The 16617-nt window shown below is 34.0% G+C and overlaps 1 protein-coding gene across 3 annotated transcripts in view; it reads left to right on the top strand.

Moving 5' to 3' along the window:
* PAK5 (p21 (RAC1) activated kinase 5) overlaps positions 1–16617 on the top strand; it is a 249899-nt gene that overhangs the window by 88369 nt on the left and 144913 nt on the right. The window contains exons 1-2 of one of the 3 annotated variants that reach the window (XM_016143280.2): positions 2211–3110; positions 15695–15842. The exons of 1 other annotated variant lie outside the window; for it this stretch is intronic. The gene's annotated coding sequence lies outside the window, so the exon portion shown is untranslated. Of the gene's footprint in view, positions 1–2210; positions 3111–15694; positions 15843–16617 lie in introns of those variants that run through there. One more of the 3 variants, XM_016135927.2, reaches the window with a different exon arrangement.

Genomic DNA, 16617 nt, shown 5'->3' with positions numbered 1-16617 from the left:
CCAGTATAAGCATAGAAGGATGTAGGCTAAAAATGTCATCCATGTCTTGGGTGCTGGGATTCTGAGTGATTTTCTTTTCTACTTTGTGCTTTTTATACACTCCAATTTTTCTACAATGAATACCTGAAAAATATATAATCAAAGAGTTTTTAAAATGTATAACTTTTGCCATGTATATTTGGTGAAAATTATTTGTTTTGCAATCATGGAATGTAGATTAAAAGCTACCCTAAGAAGCACACATTCTCAGTATTACTGAGTTACCAGGTATTTTGACAGCCTTATGTTCCATTGATGTTAGAGTACATGAGCTGTTTAAATATTTTTACTTAAAAAACTTTTAGAAAATTTCTTTTCATTTTTTGCACAGCCCCAATTTTTCTCTTGAGGTTTCATGACTTATTAACATTTAACCTATACCATCTATTCGTCCTAATGAATCTATAGATCTTTTTAATGACCTCATTTACTGTAGAGAAAATCCCTGCATGTCAATTTTTAATGTAAATGAACTCCATTCTCAAGACTAATAATTGCATTGGAAGCTGATTATAAAATTGTGCTATTAAATTTGACATTTTATATTCACTTCAGACTTCCTATATTATTATGTTTTATTATCTGTGTTGCAGAATATAAACAAACATGTTTCATTATTTGCGTGGGATGTTTAACTACAGCTTAATGGGTTTTATTTTGGCATATGTTAATGTCCCAATAATTTCACTACCTGCAAAGTATTTGAGTTATAAGTGAGACATTTTCCAATGATATACTTCCTCTCTACTGCAAAGTCTCTGCTTTAAAATTGGCATATTTAAAAACCGAAAAGCCATCTAGTTGGTTTCAACTTTTGTATTGCTAATATAATTTCTATTAAATTTTTCTTGGAAAATGTATTCATTATATTTGAAATTCCATTCTTCTTTAGTTATTATCACTCTTAAGATCTTTAAATCATCACAGTAAATCATAGAGTTCTCTAGACTTGCGATGCCCAATATGGGAGCCAGATATGGCTATTGAGAACTTGAAATGTAGTTACTCCAAAATGAGATGTGCTGTAAGCATTATATGCACACTGGATTTTAAAGATCTATTTTGAAACATGAATGAGAGTATTTCATTGATACATGTTTCAGTGGTGATATTTTGGCTATATTGGTTTAGGTAAAATACACTCTTAAAATTAATTTTACCTTTTTAATGTAGCTATTAGAAAACTTAAAATTACATCTGTAACACATCTTTGTGATTCACATTGTATTTTTATTGGGCATTGCTACTTTAGAGCTTGCTTCTTCATCAAGGAGACATGTTCTACCAAAATTTGTTAGCGATTGAAGCCCTCAGTCCTTACATACAACATGAAGACTTGGCAAAATGGTATACAACTCTCTGCCATTACGCCAGTGTCCACTGAACCTCATCGAGGTGCTGTGTACTGCAGCACTGGAATTTTCTCTGTTCTGACCTTTGGGTTTTATTTTCGAGAAACATTTTCTATTAACCGTTGATATACATGAATCCCAGTCATTTTTCATTGGTTGAGGCTGAGTCCCTATACAATAGATTAAGGATTAGCACAGAAAACCAGCTGACAGGAATTTGAAGTCAGCAATCAAGAGCTTAATGAAATAGGCAATCACTTACTTGAGCTAACATCAGTTGCTGGTGTCTGCAATTTAATGTGGATCTGCTTGTATATTCATTCCAAGGGAGTCAGTGTACCCTATCAGAACACATTCATACCCTCATATCTTTTTGCTAAGAGCTTTTACCTTTTACAAAGAAACTTCAGAGCCTAAGACTCTTTAACACATGCACATATTTTTACTTTTTTTTGTTAAAGGTTTGCGATGCAGAATGAAATTATAAATACCTGAATTTAAAGCATGGGCCCAACATTCTTGAGTTTCTTATGTAATTATCATAAAGTATAAGTCTCCATAGGAGAAGTTTTTTAAATTTTTTTCTGAAAAAACAGCAGTGTGATATCAGTTATAAATTCAACTAACCTTTGTTTGTGTGGTAATTTATTTTATTGATGAAAGCTGCTATTTAATTTTAAAATAGTATAAAAGATCAAATGGATTTGTATTACTTTTTATTAGAGAAATGAACTATTAATTGCTCTTACATATTTTAATGGATAGGCTGTCACATATTTTTAATATTCACTATATTAACATTCTGTCTGCTATGATATGTATGATTATTTTACATGCACATTATTTTGACTGTTTTTAGAGGAATGTCTTTAGTGTTCATTTGAAACTTCAAATCTCTTTATATAGCCATGTGTATGTATGTTAAAGGAAATGGTAACATGGGTTTCCACATTTTTTTCTAATGTTTAAAGCTAGATTTATACTGCTCTTTTCTAAGATAAATGTTTAATCTCTAAAGGGATTTCATCAAACTTCCAGCAGCGCTTGACAATATAGGGAGGCCGGCATGAACTTAATAAGCTTAAAATGCTCTAAAAACATCATTTCACTTATTTCTTCGGACTCCCACAGGTATTTCCACTGTTGTCCTGAGCCACAGGCTTTCAGCTCAGATGGTTTGGGTGTGGTACGAGTTTACAAAGCAAAAAATATCATTATCCTTTCAGATGCCCCCCTTTAAAAAATCCACTAAGTTAAATGAGCCCCAAAGTATAAAGTAAGATGGAGAGATTATCTTTCTTCCTCTTTTTAAAAATGTGGCTGTAGCAGAGAAGCCACACATTCAATTTGTATAGGGGCAAGGCAGGTGACATAATGGGTGACACATGATGAGTGGGGAATATGGGAAAGTAAATAGCTCATTCCCTTTATATGTCACTTAGCAATTCTATTTGGTACCAAGTAAGACAAACAAAGTAAGATTATTTTAAGCTTTTTTCTTTCAGATAGAAGGTGATTTTAGGCAGAAAGTCTCAGGCCACATTGGTGACCTCATGGCTATCAGATATGCAGGATCTGTATACCACATAGCAAACCACCCCAAACTCAGTGGTGTAAATAAGAGGAGTGTATTATTGCTCATAGGTATACAAATAATTTGGGAGGATTTTCTGGTCGTGGCTGGAGGGTTGCCTGCATCTGTGATCAGCATTGTGTTGAGTAAGTAGGTCTGTTGATCTTGACTGAGTTCTCTTTTATATTTGGAGACTATAAGTGGTTTAGGATTTCCTAAGCTAAGATAAATGGGTTTCATACCACATGACCTCTCATCATTCTCTAGCATGAGATATCTCACATATCAGTGGAAGGTTTCTGAGAGAGAAAGTAGAACCAGTCAGGACCCGTTTAGGTCTAGGGTCAGCACTGATACTCTGTTACTTCTGCCAAACTCTCTTGTCCAGATCAAGTCATAAGGCCAACCCTGACTTAACGGGTTGGGAAACAATTTCCACCTCTTGATGGGAGGTGTTGCAAAGTGCATGAGTAAAAGCACACATGAAAAATTAGGTCACAATAAATCTACCCCAAGTTTCTTTTACTTTGGTCTCTACCTGAAGTGAGGATAGATGCATGGCTTCTAGTCTCACCTCCTGGTCTAAGATGACTATTGTCACTCCAGCCATCACATTGATTTTTCCAGGCAAGAAGCAGTAGAAAGGGGGAAGGGCAAAGAGGAATTATGACTGCCTTCTGACCCATCTAATGAGCTTTCTTTAAAGTCTCACTGAAACACATGCTTGTATATCACTGACCACCCCTGGCTATGAGAGGATAGGAAATACGATCTTTTATTTGATACCTTGTACCCAAACAAAATGAGAGTTCTGATGCTCTAGAAGTCAATATGAGTCATTAACCAACAGCATCAGACATGTTAACCACAGGACTCAACTTTATTTTACTTTGATAATTGGGCAGTATTATCAAACATCCCGAGTTTTCAAAAAACTCTACAAATACAGAAATGTTACATGAAATCTCCTGTATTTTATATGTCAGCTCCTAATTAAAATATTTTTAATTTTTATTTTGAAGGAATTTTAGACCTACAGACTTTGCAAAAATAGTATAGTTTTCAAACACTGTTCATCTTAATGCTAACATTTTACATAACTATAATGAAATTATCAAAAATAGAAATTTTAAAAGGTTCAAGACTATAAATCAGGAATTGACAAGGTTTTTCTGTAAAGGGCCAGATAGTAACTATTTTAGGTGTTTGTCCATACTATTTGACTCTACCATTGAAGCACAAAAACAGTCAGACAACATGTAAACGCACAAGAGTATCAGTGCTGCAATAAAACATTATTTATAAAAATAGGCGGCATGCCATGTTTGACCCATGAGCTGTAGTTTGCCAACTCCTAATATAAGCTAAGCTAAAGACCTTATTCGAGTTTATCAGTTTTCCCATCAGTGTCCTTTTTCTGTTTAAGACCTCAAATTATCTTTAGTTGTCGTGTCGCCTTAGTCTCCTTCAGTCTAAGAGTTACTCATTCTTCCTTATCTTTCATGAATTTGATGCTTTCAAAATATACTAATCAGTTATTTTGTAGACGGTCTCTCACCTTTGATTTGTGTGATGGCTTCTCATGATAGATTGAAATTATGTAAAAATACAGGTGTGTGAATATGCATGAGTTTGTAAATCTTCGTATGTGTTTTAACTGACTACCGAGAGAGCTTAAAGTTAATGACATCCCAATAGCAAATAGCATACCTTGCACCCGGATCTTGATTTCTAAACACTATCTCCAATGAAAGGAACCAGGGCCCTTTGGAGAAGTAGTTGATTCAATGGCTGGAGCAGGGAAAATGAGAATTGTCCAGAATATTTGTGTTGTCAGAAAGTAAGGTGGCTCTCAAAAAGGAGCAAGAACATGGACAGATGAACCCATTTGAAGGAGTTCCCAATGTCCAAAACTGAGACAAATTGAGCAAACAAATATATAATAAGAATTTTGGATTATAATCCCTAGAATAAAATAAATATCCCAAAGTACATGCTTATAGAAATAAATAATTAGACATTAAATGGGGTCAAGGGACAGTTCTCATTTATAGACGCATTTCAGAATTAAATAAATTTCAGTGAAAGAATGAGAGGGAAAAAATTACCATTAGGCAAATGCCACAGAAATAATTGTTGCAGATCAGCCCACTGACAGTTTCTAAAATAAGTGAGCTAAAGTTTGTGGAGAACAGGATGTATACATAGTCTAAAAAGTATCACTCCTAAGATATTTACTAATTACAAAGAGGGGAAATAGTAGATGCCACCTTAACCAAATGATCAAAGTTAACGTCACCATTAACAAAACTTATCAATATCATGAACCTCCTATTTCAAATGTCTTAAACATCAATTTGGTTAAATAGTGAGATTTTGCTCTGTGTCATCAGTTTATATAGAGCTTATTTTTGATTATACTTGATTTACCACAGCATTGTCATTGCTTAAAATAACTAAAAACTAAAAAATGAACAAATATTTTCTTGCCTTTTAGAAAATAATGTATGAGTCAGTCACAGTAGGATAATGAAGTGTACATGTGCTTGGTGTTCACTATATTAAATCAAAGGGGTTGATACAATTACTAGGAAGAAAATAAAGGCCATATATCTTTAGTAACTACACTACATTTTTAAAAAAATCACAAGACTTTAAATGTTTATGTCTTTGGGTCAGTCATTCCAAACTTATAACTTACGCTTTGACCATTTTGTTGAATTAAACATATCCCAAGGTATATCTCTTTAGTTTCTAGCACAGATAGCTGAGCATTTTGCCTTGGACACTAACATTTTAAATACTTGATAAAAATCCTTGTGCTTTTTTCCTTTCAGCTGTATAATCAAAGTTTTATCATATTTTTCTTTGCTTAAAAAAATTCCCGTGCTCCATTTTGTCATGCACTTAGCTAACATCAGTTTCACTTAGAATCACATGCCCTTAGCAGGATTTCAGTTCACTGAAACACACCACCCACTGAAGATGTATTTCAGAAGTGAAACTGATGTGTGTGGCCACCACAAAAGGGGACAGGGTTGCTGAGGCTGCTACTTTTTGACTGTGACATTTGTAAGTTGACTGAATCATACTCGTGCTTATATATACATTTTAGTATAATCTTTAAATTTAAACCTTTGAGCAGTCGTGTTGGGGAAAAGTAGCCAAATGGCCCAGCAAATGAGATCCACAAACCTAAAGATTCCTAATTTAGAAAGTGTGCCTGGGTATACAAAATTAAATAGGGATTTGAATCTTTAGAAAGAGGTTATAATTCATAAGATTACAAAGTTAGAAAGCTGACAATGCAAATATTACAGAATCAGAAACACCATATATTTTTATTAGTGGACTGCTAACCCAATTTCTACAATACCTAGACTCCTATACATTTTGGTTGAAAATATTTGATTACTTCATCATTAAATTTAAAAAAATTAGTTTGAAATGTCCTATAGAGAGAACAGAAATAGGATACAGACTTTAAGATCGTGTTATTTTTAAATTTAAATTTATTTTTTTTATTACTGACATTAAGATAAGTTTTATTTTAGCATCACATCCTGTTATCAATAATACATGTAAACTTTTTTAGAATTATCAAATTTTGGAAAACCTCTATCACATTTCTTGAATGTATGAGCCCTAAGATTTCAGTGCAAGTGATGTTAACTTGTACAATGACTAATCTTAATACTCTTTAAATTGCTGAACCATATCACTGGTTATTCATCAAGTATTTTTCATGTTATAACTATGATGAGGTTTATATTGTCTGTATAATCTTCATTTGTGTCAAATAAGGAAGGATTTCAGTATTTTCTGGTGTTCAGTGATTCACTCCTCTTTATTCTAATTATCCAACAAGATCCAATCTGTTAATTCTAGTCACAATTTCTCAATGAATGCTTTGGGTGTGGTCTGAAAATTATTTTGATACAAGAGGCTTCTTTGATGTCAAAATAATTTCTATTGATTTAGTTATTTTAATTGTTCCTATTTCATATTCCATTTCTTTCTTAGTTTTTCCTCCATCCTTAATAAACATAAATATGACATAAAAAGCTACCCTTCTTATATAATCAAAGCAGGGAAGTTTAATTTCTCCCTTGTTTTAACGATACCTCTAAAACAACTTTTCATACTGCAATTAAATGCTATATTCAAACGTCATTGACTTTCTAAACTAAATTTTTGTGAGTCTTTGAAACTGTTTTAGCATTCTTAGAGTGTTGATGTATCCATGTTGCAAGGCTTGAGAAGATTTATGAAAGTCAGACTTCTTCCATGCACATGTATGTGGAGCTGCAGGGCATGGGGGAAGTCCTCATGCTATGATGCTGGGTCAGTCAGGATGTGGAGGTGTTGGAGAATACCTGGAAGCCATTGCTACATTCAGATGACTAGCAAAAACTAAACTGTAATGGAAACTGACTGCAAGACATAAATATATCCCACTAATTACAGACAAAATGTATCTCCAACTCATTACCCCTTAACTAGATCCCCAAAATAACAATAGCCACCTTAACTCCACGCAACGCCTAGAGAAGTGTGATGTAGGAAGTTGGACTGCAAAGAGACAGCTGCCTTAACCAGTTGCTTTTAAAATACCTTACTTTTGCATATTTTGCAAAAATACATGACCATATGAAGATATTGTATGGTCCTTCCCAGAGCCTTGATGTATATGTACAAGTGACCATGAACCTTATGTTACATTTATTTCTGTTCTGATTGTGCAGGAAAGATATGAGAAGCAAAGTCACTGAGGGAAATTTATGACAGATTATTAGTAGCTGAGCGTTGGCAATTCAAAGAAATTCTGAAGTGCCCTGAAATCTTACACTTGAGAGAAATTTCTCAAATTTGACAGTAATCCTTAAAAAAATCATAATCCAGGACCAAAAATTTTAATGAACTTGCTTAAACTGTACATTAAAAGAATTTTTTTTTTTCCTACTCAACAAGGTGGGGCCTTTCTTGGAATGGGCCTGTACAAGTGATGGAGCCTGGGTTTTGTTGTTCATTTATTTATGATTTAGTTTCTGTTACTAATTTCTTACTGCATTTTAATTGTAACACACAAGTAGTCTAGATCGTAAGAACAATCTTCTGCTACCCACAGCCTTTAGGATTGGCTGGCATGAGGTGCTACTGCATTCTTCATATGAAGTAGCAACATCCTCTATCAGGCATCTTTTGCCATGAAAATGCTGCATAACAATCTGCCACACAATTATTTATGGATTTATTAAATTAACAACTCTGCAGGGGTCAGCTGACCTCAGCTGGGTTTGTTCATGCCTCTTCAGTCAACTGTGGGTTGACTAGATAGCTCTGCTGATCTAGCTGAGCTTGTAACCTATTTGTCAAGTGGCTGTTGACTTATTCAGGATGCCTTTGGCTGGGGTGACCAGGACCACACTTTCTCTCCTTGTGTCTTATTGTGCATCAATTAGCCTGGACATCTTTTCATGATAATGGCAGATGTGCAAGAAAAATCAGGAATGCATGAGCACTTGCAAATATAGGGAAACTACTAATGTCCTGTTGGCCAAATCAAGTCACATTGTCAAAACTAGAGTCCAAGAGGGAGTGACCTAAAAAGTTCTTTGGTAAAAAGCATGGATACAGTGAAAGATGAAGAATCAGGCCATTTATTTATTTGCAATCAATACTTGTCCTACCTTCTTTTTATACCTTCCTCACCGACTCTGCTACAGCCACATGGGCCTTTGGTGTTGTTGCATAAACATTCATGACCTTGGGATATTTGCACATGCTGTCTCCATAGCCTAGAATACTGCTGATGCCTTTGCCTATAATGCTTCATTTGAGTTTCTCCTCAAATGCCATTTCTTGGAAGTGTCTTTCTTGATCTCTTTCTCTAGTAACTTCATATCACTCTTAATCCTGACCAAAATTGTTTTTTTTTCCTTCATAATATATCTTACTACTGGATATTGTAATATGTATTTATTGAACAATAATAATAATAAACAAACCTAAGGAAGTGGAATAAAGTTATAGGAGTGTTATGCCTAGTATGAAGTTATTCCTCAAATAGATCATGGTATACGGGAGAACTGACAGCTTAGGAAAACCTTACCATTGAAAAAGTAATACCTACCATTTTTGGTTATTTTAAATGTATAGTTTGTTGTGATAGCTAAATACCATCTTTACCTGGAAAGTTTCGTCATTCTCTATCTGGAATGTATCTCTAAGTGTACTTTAGAATATATAGACAAATACAAATTGTTTTAACAGCATGCTTAGTGCTCATTGGTTACATTCTTTTTGCCTTCTGACTATAATCTCAGGCTGCAGCAGTGCTCTGGCATGCTAGGAAAATTTGGATAACTGTTGAATGAGCCCAACTCCTTCAACTGGGCCAAAGGAAGAGGAGGCTGTGTTATTGTGGAAAACTTTAAATTGGGGATTTTAACCTTTTGCTGTGCTATGGACTTTTTTTGGCAGTCTCAGAAAGGCCAGGAACCAATATTTAACATAGCACTTTGTTTTGTTTATTTATTGAAATGAAATTCACATAACATAAAATTAACCATTTTCAAAAGAACTTTAGTACATTCATAAAGTTGTGCAACTACCACCTCTGTCTAGTTCCAAAACATTTCTGTCCAAAATAAAACCCTGCACACATTAAGGAATTCTCCACATTCTCTTGTTCCCCAAGGCCCTGGTAACCACCAGTCTGCTTTCTCTTTCTATGGATTTAGCCATTCTGGATATGTCACATTAGTGGAATCATGCAATATGTGACTTTTTCTGTGCCCGGCTTCTTTTATTAAGCGTAGTGTTTTTGAGGTTCATCCACATTGTAGCATGTATCAGTACTTCATTCCTTTTTATGTCTGAATAATATTCTGTTGTATGGATGTACCACATTTAATATATCCATTCATCTATTGATAGACATTTGGGTTATTTTCATTTGGGGGCTATTGTGAATAATGCTTCTATGAACATTCCTGCACTTGGATTTGAGTCTCTATTTCAGTTTCTTTAGGTATATACCTAGGAGTGAATTGCTGGGTTATCACAGTGGCAATGTGTTGAATAAAATATCTAGAATTTTAAAGAAAAGTAATTATGTCAACACAGTTATCAAAACATCAAATAAATTTGTGTTATGGTGATATGTTTCTCAATTTTTAAAAATAAGATCTAAGGGCATGTCTAATAACAGAAATATATTCAAAGTAGTGATGAATGCAAATAATATTTCAAGGTGTCTGCAGCAATTGTAATGTGGTGTGCTAAAGGTTAATAAAATTAAATATGTAATTTCTTTCCCATCTACTTTCAACTTATGAACCTATAAACCCTATCTATGAGCCCAGGGACTTGAAGTTCAGACCCCCAGTTAAGAACCCTTGCTTTAAAGAGGAGAGTTCTTGTAAGAATGGACTCTGTGGTAGCCTCCTGTAGAGTCGTGAACTTAATAAATGTATAAATAATTATGTGGTAGCCCTTTCTCTCCCCCGCCCGTGTCTTTCTTTACCCCCTTATCTCCCTACCATTCCTTCGTCTTGTCATCTGTCTTTGGAAATCTAAGTTCAGTAGGATCAGCTTGGACAGGTGCCAATCCATTGGAGTGGAGATTAGAGAATCCTCATGTTCCAGAGACATTATCCCCAGGCTTTTAGGTGTTATTGTTTACTCTTTTCTGTATCAGATTAAGTTAACTTCCATATAACTCAAACACTTAGGAATTAAAGTAGTTTTTCTAAACCTAATGTTGTATAGTGATTCAGAGTATCTAAAGTTCTTAAGCACATATAATCTCATTTCATCCTCTGAAAATACCTGCGTGGGTATGTGCTGTCATGTGAGTATGTGCTGTCATGTGAGTATGTGCTGTCATTACTTTGGGTTCAAGGTGAGGAAACTTGGGTACAGAATAGTTTAGTCAGTCAAGTTCAGAAAGCAAGCACATGCCAATGTGGTTAGAACCTGGACAGCTAACAAATAAAAACTTTAAGTGCTTTTTCTATTCAAACAGAAAACCAGTATATCCACATTTAATTGATGCTTGGTTTTTCAGCATAAAGAATAGTTACTCCTAAAATAAAAGCCAATACATTATAAACTACTCTTCCAAATGAAAAGAGCATTAGCATGAGAGCATTACCTAGATTCACCACCCTGAAAAGCTCAATCCTTCCATTGTCTGCGGGGAAATGTATCATAGAAGCCAGACATTCAAACAGGGTATTTTCCTATAGGAAAAGGTGAGATCATTTTTTAAAATCAAGTTTCATTATTACCTGAAAAGAAAAATAAAATAGTGCTCAACACAATGCATATTTGAGGAAATTCAGAGCCTGCAAGTATTTCTGTAGTTTCCTGGGAAGTTTCCCTAGAGAGGATTCAGAGCAGTTGACGAGTGCATAAATAATTACTGCAAAAATGCAGTCCCATATGTCACAGTTATCTTGCTTTGAATGGAAGACAATCCATTTTTGAGCAGATTGGGTTTTCTACTTCTTCAAAATTATTTATTCAAAGTTTCAGTGTTTCTATTATGTTATTTTCTCCCATGGAAGCAGAACACACCTTATTCCAACAGTGGGGAAAGGAAGGGATGCTGAGCTCTGGCTATAAATATTTTATTATATACAGAGATCACAGAGGGGCAGGTGAGTAGCAGGAAACAAATGTGATGTTGTTTTCAATTCCTCAGAGGAGGTTCGTATTAAACTGTCTGCCAGCTTGTTTTCTGCTTTGCTTTTACACTGTCAAACCTAGTAATGAAACCCTTTGTGTAGCTGGAGTTTACCTATTAGATGAGAACAGCTTCTAGCTGAAGGTATAGAGTTATCTACATTATAAAATATACACAAAGAGAAAGCTATTAAAAAATGGAATGGTACCGAAGATGTATTTTCAAGAATGATACATATTAATTTTTTGGAATGGTTCCATTTTAGTAAAAATAATAAAAAGGTTAAAAACTAAATTGTGTGTTAGGTTTTCTATATACAATCCATATTTTTTCCTCTTCTGACCCCAGTGTCTCAGAGTTGTTGGAAGATTTTGGCCTGATGAGATTTAGCATCTTTCATGATTTCATAACCCATTGGAGTTCATTTGGCCAGGACTCAATATTAATGAGGCCAAGGTCATTGCCTACTCTCTTTGAGAGAGAGAGATTTAAAAAAAAATTCCTATTTTTCTAACATAATAGCAGAAATCACACATTAAACCTAACATAAAAATTTTGCATCACTGAGTACAAGGGGAAGTGGATAAAAGGGTGAATAATCCAACAAATATTTTAAGATTGCAAGACTGACGGGTATTTCATCCTGGATCTAAAGCATATTAAAATGTATCTGCATAGGATATTCATCCATGAATGTGTGGAGAAAAAAAAAAGGTGTTCAGGGACCAAAAGTGTTTGTACTAATATATTTGATGGTGAATCTTTGTTCTGTTCTGCATAAAATGGAATCTTAGAATTTTTTTAAGTAATTTGCTGTTGAATCTAATAATATATCCATACCTCAGACTCAGCTGCCATTTTAATGAAGTTTTTGTTTTTTTGTTTGACCTGATGGTCAAGATGCCCAATATTAAGGGGCCAATTTACCAGAGAAACGGAATCTATGGAAATGAAATGTGCTAAATGGCATAGGCTTATATAATAAAAACTTATGCTTCTGTGATATGTATATGCCTATTTTTATAACACACAACACACAAACACATCACAGCCATAGAGATGCTTATTTTGCTGGTAAGTGAAATGTGGGTGAACTATGACTTTTTTTTTTCATATTATTCATAGGCACAAGTCACTGCTTTAAGGTTTTAAGAGTGAAATTTAATTGTCTAAAATGCTGCTCGTGTTGTTTTTGTAACTGATAAAAACAAGAGCTAACATTTTATGCTATTCATTATTGGCCAGGAACTTTATATAGGCCATTATCATTTTATCCTAAAGACCACACTATGTTTTAGAAAACAGTGTCCATCTCTGTTTTTCAGATGAGTAAATATACTCAGGGAATAATTAATTGCTTCAAACCATGCAGCTAGTACAAGGTGGAGCCATGTCTGAGGATTTCAAAGCCAACCCCTTCTTCTTGAAGTTAGAAATATTAACTATTAAATTGTATTAAAATTAATATTAAATATTACATTTAATTGGCATCAGCAACTCATATTACGATATACATTATCAATAGGTTCAGAATGATATAGCTGTTATCTGAACATAGTTTACTGAATACTCAGACTGCTTTTTTAAAGTCAGTAATGGCAATATGGCTTTATCAGAGATAGACGGATAATGATTTCCTAGTGGCATGTTTAAAGAGAAAGAGATTTGAAGGGAGAGTTTTAGCAATTATCTAAGCACATATTAGAGTAAGGTTAGGGTGTCTTTTTTTTTTTTTTTTTAATTTGGTTGTTTAAATAGCAGGATAATTAGAAAATTAAAAGTAATTCTGATTCTTACAAAATAAGCTTAAAGCAAGTATTGGTTAATTATATGTAAAGTGTAATGTAACACTATTAATAAAGTATAAAAATACAATACTTTATTTCATTTTATTTTTCTGGGTCAAGGTATTACTTTTGTAAAATATATAACTATGTTATTGTTATGCAGTAGACCCCATGGTTTTATCAGTACTGAAAACGTATTTCCTGATAAGGTGACTTATCTTCTGATACTCTGAAATATATGAAGAGAATATCACAGGACTTTCAAAGGAAATTATGTCTATATTTTAGCTGATTTTGAACTAAATTAAAAATTTTTTATTCAATTACAGTTGACATTTAATGTTATGTTCATTTCAGTGTATATCATAATGGTTTGCCATTTATATAACTTACAAAGTGATCCCCCCAACATGTCTAGTACCCACCTGATACTGTACAGTTATTACAATGTTATTGACTATATTCCCTAAGCTGTACTTTACATCCCTGTGACTATTTGTAACTGCCAATTTGTACTTCTAAATCCCTTCATCTTTTTCACCTGGCCTCCCAACCCCCTTCCTATCTGGCAGCCAATTTTGAACTAAATTAAAAGCACATAGGAACGGAGGGATCACTTCATCAATTATAACTATCTAACCACTATGCTGTTCATCTGAAACTAATATAAAATATTGAATGTCGATTCTATTGAAAAATAAAAAATAAAATTTTAAAAAGCACATAAGAACTCAACTTTCAGAACCATCCTTCTGGGATTTCTCATTACCTATGCAAAACATTGACATTTAGCAATGATAAGTTAACACGTAGGGCATGCTTCAAGAAGGTGATTTTACCAAGTTACTTTCCATGAACTGCAAATAAATCAAGGTTCAATTTGACCAATTTAAAATATTGGGAGATAAACTTACTTGGAAAATCTTTGCAACAGCATTTAAAACATTTTTAAATGCAGTAGAAAGTAGATAAAGTGTGAAACCTTAATTTTTGTGTCACAGAGTACTGACATTTTTACAGAAAATAGAAGTCTGCCAGGTGTATACATCATGCCTACAGTTAACTGATACATGTAATAAAATAAAAACAGGTATTCTTATTATCAAAGGAGGAAAATGGAGCCATCTTCTAGGAGCAGTTTGGGTTGTCTCATTGTGAATAAGGTGGACTATCAACCTATAATTATTTTCAGGAAGTTTTCTTTGCACTTGTCTGAAAATTGGATGAGTGATGATTAATATTAGGAGGAAGAAAAGAACTGGGATCTGGAATTTGTCTTTTTAATAGGTTAGTCGAGAATAACTGCTTTCAGTTCCCGTATCTTTCATGAAGCATATGAAATTGGTATTTATAGTGTCTTTCTACCCTATCTGGAGTATTTATTATTTACTCATCTACATAGCAGTACTGTGCTACACCATAAATAAAGTTAGGAACTTATAGATCTACATGTAACTTTGAATCAACCAATGTGAATATCATCAGTCATTATTTATGACTTTATATTTACAAATTCATTTTTTCATTTTTTTTCCATTTCTGGTGATTTTACTTTTTGAAATGGCCATACAGCATAGTGATGAAATGCTATCTAGTGTTCTCAAGTGCAAGAAGGGTGTGATGTGCCTTATAAAGAAAATATATGTCTGAGATAAGCTTCATTCAGGTATGAGTTACAGTGCCATTGGCTGTGAGTTGCATGTTAATGAATCAACAATATATATTAAATAAGGTGTCTTTACACAGAAACATACATAAAACTGTAAAACTATTGGTTGATAATGAAAATGTTGGGGTCAGACTAGCAGAAACCTTATTGTGTATTTTTCCTAGGAGCAATGATTTGACATTCCTTAATTCATTATTCCTAGCAACTTTATAGAACATAACTACTGCAAATAATGAGAATCAACTGTATTAAACATTTGCAATTACAAATTAGTGGGCTAGGCCCCTGAGATTTGGGAACCGAAGGCACAATTCCTGTCCCCATTGGGCTTACCATCTGTTGGAGAGATGGACTCACAGTGGAATTATTAGCGAATGTGCTGTGACAGATGCAGGCAAGGTGCTAGGGGGAGTCTCACACTGCCTGGATCAGTAGCTGCATGCTGGAGGAAATAATAGAAACAGTAAAGAAAAGATGTACATCATGTAGGAAAATATGAAGTAAAAGAGGTTGTCTGTTTATTTTTAAACAGAACATAATGTTGGTGTGGTTCTGACTCATGTTGGTACCATGTTGTTACAGAAATACACTGTGGCAAAATGCTTCCACCTCTTGCCAAAATGAACATTGAGGAAAAATGAAGAACGCTGAAGAACTCCAACGAAAAGTTGTAGAGCAGAAATAGCCACACTCCTCAGGAGTCTGATTCATCCACAGCCATCAGAAAAAGGTAGGGGAATAAATTGCTATGATTTTGCCCTTTTAAATTTTGTTTTGAATTATGCATATGTGTATACGCAATGGAAAATTATTCAGCCATAGAAAAGAAAGACATCTTGCTGTTTGTGACAATGTGGATAGACCTTGAGGGCATTATGGTAAGTGAAATAAGTCAGAAGGAAAAATACTGTATGATCTCACTTAAATGTGGAATCTAAAGTAATAATAATAATAATAATAATAATATAATAATAACAACAACTCAAATAGTACAGATTGGTAGTTGTCATAGGCAGGGTTTAGGGGGATGGGGTGTGAAATGGGTGAAGGTAGTCAAAGGTACAAACTTCTAAATATAAAATAAATTTGTCCTGGGGATCTAATGTACAGTGTGGTGACTATAGTTAAAAATACTATATCGTGTAAAGTTACTAAGAGAGTAGGTCTTTAAAGTTGTCATCACAAGAAAAAAAAGAGTCATAACTATGTATGGTGAGGGATGTTAACTAGACTTATTGTGATCATTTCACAAGACATACAAATATCAAATCATTGTCATACACCTGAAACTAATATAGTGTTATATGTCAATTATATCTCAATAAAAAAAGAAAAAATATGCAATAGTAAAAGAACAGGAAAGCACTTCTGTTTATTCAACATATATTTATCGGGTGACTTCTTTATGCCTGCAAATTGTCCTAGGGACTAGGGACATGATAGTGAACAAAAAAGGCAAGAGTGTGTGGCCTGGAAGGAGTTGACATTCTCGTGGGAAGAGAGAA

Source organism: Rousettus aegyptiacus, unplaced genomic scaffold (genome assembly GCF_014176215.1).
Source record: "Rousettus aegyptiacus isolate mRouAeg1 unplaced genomic scaffold, mRouAeg1.p scaffold_m13_p_12, whole genome shotgun sequence".
NCBI classification, from domain to species: Eukaryota; Metazoa; Chordata; class Mammalia; order Chiroptera; family Pteropodidae; genus Rousettus; species Rousettus aegyptiacus.
This window is presented reverse-complemented; position numbering and strand designations above follow the sequence as displayed.